This window comes from Lutra lutra, chromosome 4, assembly GCF_902655055.1.
Source record: "Lutra lutra chromosome 4, mLutLut1.2, whole genome shotgun sequence".
Lineage (NCBI taxonomy): Eukaryota > Metazoa > Chordata > Mammalia > Carnivora > Mustelidae > Lutra > Lutra lutra.
Genome location: NC_062281.1, coordinates 152902384 through 152909134, shown reverse-complemented (window position 1 = coordinate 152909134; position 6751 = coordinate 152902384). Strand labels below are relative to the sequence as shown.

The following is a 6751-nucleotide window of genomic DNA, read 5'->3' as shown; positions in this document are numbered from 1 at the left end:
ACCCAAATCCCTTCCAGCTCTGATGCTCTGCTGTCTCGTGACCTATTTTATCAGCTATCTATAACTCACGTTCCGGCTCATCTGGCATGAATCATGCCCCAAGAACTTTAGGCTCTTACTCACTGAAGGATTTTCACATTCTTCAGAGAAACCTTTCACTCTTCAAATATTATCTTTCTGATGTGATCCTTGGCCGCTCCTGCAGGTCTGATCACTCCATGGGTGCAGACGCCTTACCTACTCTCTCGGTTCCTGGCAGCCCTGGACTGGTGCATTCCTGGCAGGGGCCCCAGAAGAAGGTAGGGTCCGCCAGTCCCAGGAGGGAGCGTGCTGTGATTCTCACACAGCCTGAAAGGAGGGGGAGCTGTGACTCAGTACTTGGGAAACGTTGGCTTGCGGGTGAGTAAGAGCAGACTGAGCTTCTGTGGCTGGGAAAGTGGTGAGTCCAGTTAATGGGAATTGAAGTCAGAAGGCCAAGATCATTTCCTGCCATTGCCACTCCCACTTCCTAACTGTGTCCTCATTAACAGGTAATCTTTCCTTTTCCATCTGTAAAATGGTGACAGGAGCACACAGCCTAGCCACCGCCCAGCGTGGTTGGGATGTGCAGAGGGAACGCATTTCCACAGTCACTGGGTATCTACTCTGTGATACACACTTTGCCTCTGTTACGTAATTGAATTCTTGGGACACTGCCATGTGGTCACGAGGTGCAATGGTATTCTGCTTTCCAATCTGGATTCTATACAGTGACCTGAATCCCCTGACCTCTGTTCCACCTGGAACAGTTTTCTCCCTGAGGTGAGTAGATAATGGCTCGGTGGTCAAACACTTCTGTTTGCTCCATAGTCCCCCCAATCAAGCAGGACTGTCCAGAGCATTTTCTAAAAGCAACAGACACCCCTGGGGACTTAGTGGTACAAAGTAACCAGGATTGAAAGGGAAAGACTCTAGCCACCCAGAACTCCAGATCTTATGCTTGGCAGCCTGGAATCGGGCTCTGTGACGTTAGAATTGTTAAGGCAGCATCTCCCCAGACAGGATGTCCCAAGGCAGCCATGCTCAATGACCCCACTAAGGGAATTTTATTTCTCATCTCTGCACCTCTGGGTTCTGCTCATGTTTGGCAGGAAACTCAACTGCCACCTGGTTATTCTCAGGCTCCTTCTTGACCTTGATGAAGAGGCCAAAAGAGAGGTCTTCGTGCTTTCTTGGATGATTAATCCTGATGACCAAGGGGGAAATAGGGTTTGTGCTAATAAAATTGAACAGGGAGGAGCATATCTAGAATTAAGAAATTTAGGGCACCTGGGTGGCTCAGTGGTTAAACGTCTTCCTTCAGCTCAGGTCATGATCCCAAGGTCTTGGGATCAAGCCCCACATCGGGCTCCCTGCTCAGCTGAGAGCTGGCTACTCCCTCTCTCTCTGCCTCTTCTCTGCCTACTTGTGCTCTCTTTCTATCTCTCTGTCAAATAAATAAATAAAATCTTAAAAAAAAAGAGAAATTCCTCTGTGGAAGTCTACATTTTTTTCTTTCTTTCTTTTTTTAATGTTCAGGAATTTAAAAAATTCTACATTATTTTTCTTTTTCTTCTTCTTCTTCTTCTTCTTCTTTTTAATGTTCAGGAATTAAAAAAAAAAAAAGGACATGAAGTTTCCATACTGGTCAGATCATGGATGGCTCAAATCCATCAGGAGTAAAGACTGATGTCTGGTTTGGGTCATCCCATTTAGTCAAGATTTCTGAGCAGCTGAGATGCTGGCTGAGAGCAGAACGAACATAATATTTAAGTCTCTCTTTCTAACTACTCTTTCATGATGTGTTCCCCCTTCTTCCCTCTTTCCCTTGTGTGACTTGTGTGCAGTGGCAGTGGCAGCCTTTATGGTGTTCTCCCAGTCCAAGTCCAAGAGACTTGGAATAGAACCAGAGGAGAAGTAAGCATCACCCAGAGAGGACTGCTTGCCCAGCAGGGCACTGAAATCTCTGGGTTGATCTCTTTATGCAGAGGTAACACACACTCCCATGAGTATAGAGCTTCTTGTTTTAGATTCCTATTGTTGTGTCGTTGTTGGTGTTTAAAGGAGAGACTGACTGTGCAGGACATTGTTATGTTTTCTGCCCAGTGTTGAGCATTTTTTGAATTCTAGTTTGGAGCCTTTCAGCCTTAAGAGTCTGGCTCCTTAAGGGTTCACAGGTCAGACCCACTTAAAGGAGCAGTGTGAGGAAGCACAGCCTGCTCAGAAACATGAGGTGCCCAACTCTGCAGAAGCCACACTGTTCGGGTGACTACAGGGGGCGGTTGCCACTTGTGCTCAGCGGAGCTGCAGCTGCTCCAGCAGATTTCTCCTGATGCCAGGCTTCCAGGGGTCAATCTGGAGCTTGAACTTGTCCTCTAGCTTCCCAGTATCTTCGAAATAAACTGCTCTGCTTTTAATCGGCCAGAATCAACTTCTGATTCTAGTAGGAGGAAAGTCTGACAAATAGAAGTTGGAATAATAGCAGTAGCACTACTACTACTACTACTACTACTACTACTACTACCACCACCACCACCACCACAAGAAAACCTTTATTGAGCACCTGCTGTGTGCCAGGCACCATATTATATGCTAGATATTCATGATTTCATTTCTTCCTTCCAATAATCCTGCAAGTTTGGTATAGTTTCACTTCTTGTTTTGTTTTTTTTCAGTAGAGAAGTTAGCTAAGGCTTATGGAAATTTCAAAATGTGTCCAAGGTCACAAATTAGGAATTTATATCCATGAAGCTTGAAAGGCAATAGAGCATAAATCAGATAAGACTTGTGTGCCTGAAGAGTCAAGACTGCAAAATAATGTCCTAGATTTCTGTTATGGAGAATTTTAAAACATACAACATGCAAAGAAAGAGAAATAGTCTAACAAAACTCTGTGTACCCATTGGTACAGTTTCAGCAAATCATCTATATTCAGGATAGTATAATATGCTTGGTACTACTGGTTTAAATATATAGAAGGTATCTCTACTGAGTTTTCTTGAATGCTGTAAGGTTTAAGAGTGTGGAGTTGGAATTGGTTGTACATATAAGAGCAGATTTAATTATGTTACATTAAATTTTCAAACTACATAAAATTTAAAACTTGCATGTCAAAATATTAAAAATTAAAAGGCAAGCAATAAACTCTGAAATTTATTTGCCACTGCTGTGACATTAAAAAAGTATCTCTATTATATAAAAAGCTCATACATGGTGATAAGAAAATCAGCAAATATAGCAGAAAATGGGGTCAAGGGTGTGAACATACAGTTCCTAGGAAAAAATCCAACAATAGTTATCAACCTTACTAGTAATCAAAACAACATAGACGGAAAAATGCTGTTTTTACCTATGAATTGAAAAAAGATTAAATATAGGTATTTGTTCACATTTGACTGAAGGCAGGGTGATTTAGTGGAACCCTACTGGAAATGAACTTGACAAAATATATTAGAGACTTAAAGGAGTTTGTATCCTTTGATCCAAAAATTCTGGCAAGAGAATCTTCTCCGAAAGAAATTAGGAGAGGTGCGGAAAAGATTTCTACGAAGAATTTTGTTAGAGCATGAATTGTAAGAGCAAAAATATTGGGGAAAATTCCAAAGCCTAACAACAAAAGAATAGTTGTGTAAGTTATGGTGTGTACACAGATGGAATATTACCAAACCATTTTCTGTGGAAAATGGTCATATACCGTAAAGTATGATTTCATGTCTATACACTTTATCTTTCTGTCTTTACACACACACACACACACACACACACACACACACACACACACGGGGGGGAAAGAACAACATTGAGAGAAATACATCAATGTGTTCACAATGTAGTTAGTTATCTGTGGGTTGTGAGATTGTGGATTTACAAATTTTATTCTTTTTTTTTTTTCTTAAGATTTTATTTATTTGTCAGAGAGAGAGGAGAGCGAGCGAGCACAGGCAGACAGAATGGCAGGCAGAGGCAGAGGGAGAAGCAGACTCCCCGCCAAGCAAGGAGCCCGATGTGGGACTCGATCCCAGGACGCTGGGATCATGACCTGAGCCGAAGGCAGCTGCTTAACCAACTGAGCCACCCAGGCGTCCCACAAATTTTATTCTTATATGTGATATAATGAGCACTGGGTGTTATACTCAACTAATGAATCACTGAACTTTCTATAACATATATAACACTAATGATGTGCTATCTCTTGGCTAATTGATTTTAAATAAGAAAGTAAAAATCTTTAAAAAGATTTTATTCTTTTTGTTCTTTCCTGTATTTTCTCCTTTTTTTTTTCCGCTTAAGAATCAGAAAAGAAACCTAAAAGAAAGTTGACTTACAATAATGTTATCCAGTGAAACTCTTCGTAACTTTACTATTGTGAACCAGTAAGTAGTGTAAGTGGTTGTTTATTATCAACACTACTAATGATTGAGTTTTTACTGTCTGTAATAATACTGATAATAGCAATTATCGAGTACTTACTATATGGAAGGCATTTAAAGATTCAGAATCTTAATATCAAGGGCTACCAGCCACATAGACTTACGGGATTCTAATCACTCCCATTATACAGATGAGACAACTGAGACTCATAACAGGTAAGAGGTCTGCTTTAAGTCAGTTTTCACTGGTGAAGCCAGGGCTTGAAGTAGGTTTGCTTGACACCAGGGCGCTGTCCTTCACTGGTGAGTACCCTTCCCTCTTGAACAGCCTGAGCTATCTCACAGGACAGCCCCTCGAAAGTGAGCCTGCTTTGGAAGGCAATGTGATCAGAGCCTGGGGCTGGCCAAGAGTTGAGTTCCTGTCTGGTTCCAGCACTGGAGTCCACTGGTTGTCAGAGGACTGATTTGAAGAGAGAATCCAATTTTCCCTGAGGTTGAGGAAAATAGGTTTTTCTTCCTATTTAGTTCACTAAAAACAGGGAGAAAGACTGCAAGAATGCTGAGGTCCTCCCAGCTGACCTCTTCCAAAACAGAGCCTCAGTTACCCATTTTCTCTGCCTTGCACAGCCGATTTAAACCCTGTGTGCAGACACCACATTTTCCTTCAGAAACAATGGTATCGTGGGTGCGTTACAATTCAGGCATCTGGGTCTGGGAGCCTTTTCTACCTCCTCCTATGACTGTTCACATCTCTGTGATGCTCCTTGAGCTGTTCATAGTTAACTGGCACCAGGCAGTCTTCTTCTCTTTATTATTTCAGTTCATAAAAGTGTTTGGCTGGATCACTTTGGTCTCCGAAACCTACTCACACCTTGCAGGGTTGAGGGAGGTCTTTCTACCTGCTGTTCTGTAGACTCCAGGAAGAAAGGGTCATGGCAACCTTGTCCTCATGTGTCTTTGTCAGCGCTGGTACCCTGCACTAAGCAGGTGTACAGTGTCCTGGACAAGCTGCAGCATGAACGAGTGACCATCGCGTGGGGCACACTGGCCGGAAGAAGTCACCTCTTCCAGACCCTTAGCTAACACATGGCTGCCCTGCTCTCTCTGGTCCAGAGTCTGTGCATCTGTATTACCAAGGGCTTGCACGAGGTGGTCTCAAGGGACCCTTCCAGTTTTGACATCTGTGCCTTCGTCCCCATACTCCTTAAGCATGCTGAGGCTCAGGGAGGAAATCCGAGCTTCTCAGCAGGGACACAGAAGGATCTGATGTGTTCTCCATGTGAGCCAAAGCCTGTGTCCCTTTCACAGGCTCACTCCACCCCCTCCAGTCCTCCATCTGGGCCTCTTTCGCGTGGCAGGCAGCAACATCTGTCTCAGGCACTCCGTGCCGGAATGACTCGTGCCTCAAGTATGTCCTCAGAAAGCCCTGGAGATGGGGAGCCTGCTGGGAGTTTATGTAACTCGATGAGTGGCCAGAAGAATGTACGCAAAGGGCTCTGATTCTGGGCTGGGTCAGCCTTCCGTGGCCACGCGGGGTCACTCGGCTGCCGCTAGCTGTGAGCAGACTGCGTGGGATGGAGAACCCCTTGGGGGAGGGGACAGGAGATGCCTCCTCTACTGCATGTTCTCTTTTGATGGCGACTGCCCTTTTTAACCTGAAAAGGAAGAGTTTGAGACAGCTAACCCAAGCATAAAGAGTCTGAAAAATAAATGGATCAGGATGAAGGGAAAATTGAGTTTTCTCCTCTTGAACCCTTCTCCATCCTGCTCTCTGAGTGAGGACCTGTGTGGCCTGCATCTAGATCCTTGGTGGGTTGGGCTATGGGGGGGGGTCACTGTCAGGAGGTCGACAGAGGAGAGGAGGGTGACCTGATGAGGTCACTCTGGCCAGGCCGTGTCCTTCCAGAGAGGAGATCATCCCTTCTCAAGGTGACCTCGACAAGGCTCTCCCTTTTTCAGACACTTGACTGTTCCATCCCTTGGTACCCAGGGCTGATAAACTCCACTGGGACTAGTCCCTAGTCACCTTGTGCTTCCCCTACTTGCAGCCCATACCTCTGTAAGCGTCCCATTGTAAATAAAGTCTTCTTGAATTACCCTAATTTGAGTGTTCCATCTGTTTCCTGTTAGGAACTCTGACCAATAGAGAAGGACTAAAAAAAATGATAAGCAGGTAGAAATACTGCTTATAAATGAAATGCAAACTGTAATGCTCTGTACATGTGCATCCCTCCACCCCCCTCCCCAAAAAAAAGATGGATCAGTGTATCCATTGCACTTTCAACCCTGAGCTTCCTGGTGACCACAGCAAGAAAACCACAGGAAGGGACCTCTGGTCTTATCTCTTCTTCCCGTCACAGCCT

The 6751-nt window shown here is 44.2% G+C and overlaps 1 long non-coding RNA gene across 1 annotated transcript; it reads left to right on the top strand.

The window, feature by feature from the left end:
- Window positions 1-204: 204 nt before the first annotated feature.
- LOC125098205 (uncharacterized) lies at window positions 205-6478 on the top strand. Its single transcript, XR_007126759.1, has 3 exons — window positions 205-299; window positions 531-801; window positions 5209-6478. It is a non-coding gene; the product is annotated as an uncharacterized LOC125098205 (long non-coding RNA).
- Window positions 6479-6751: the final 273 nt, after the last annotated feature.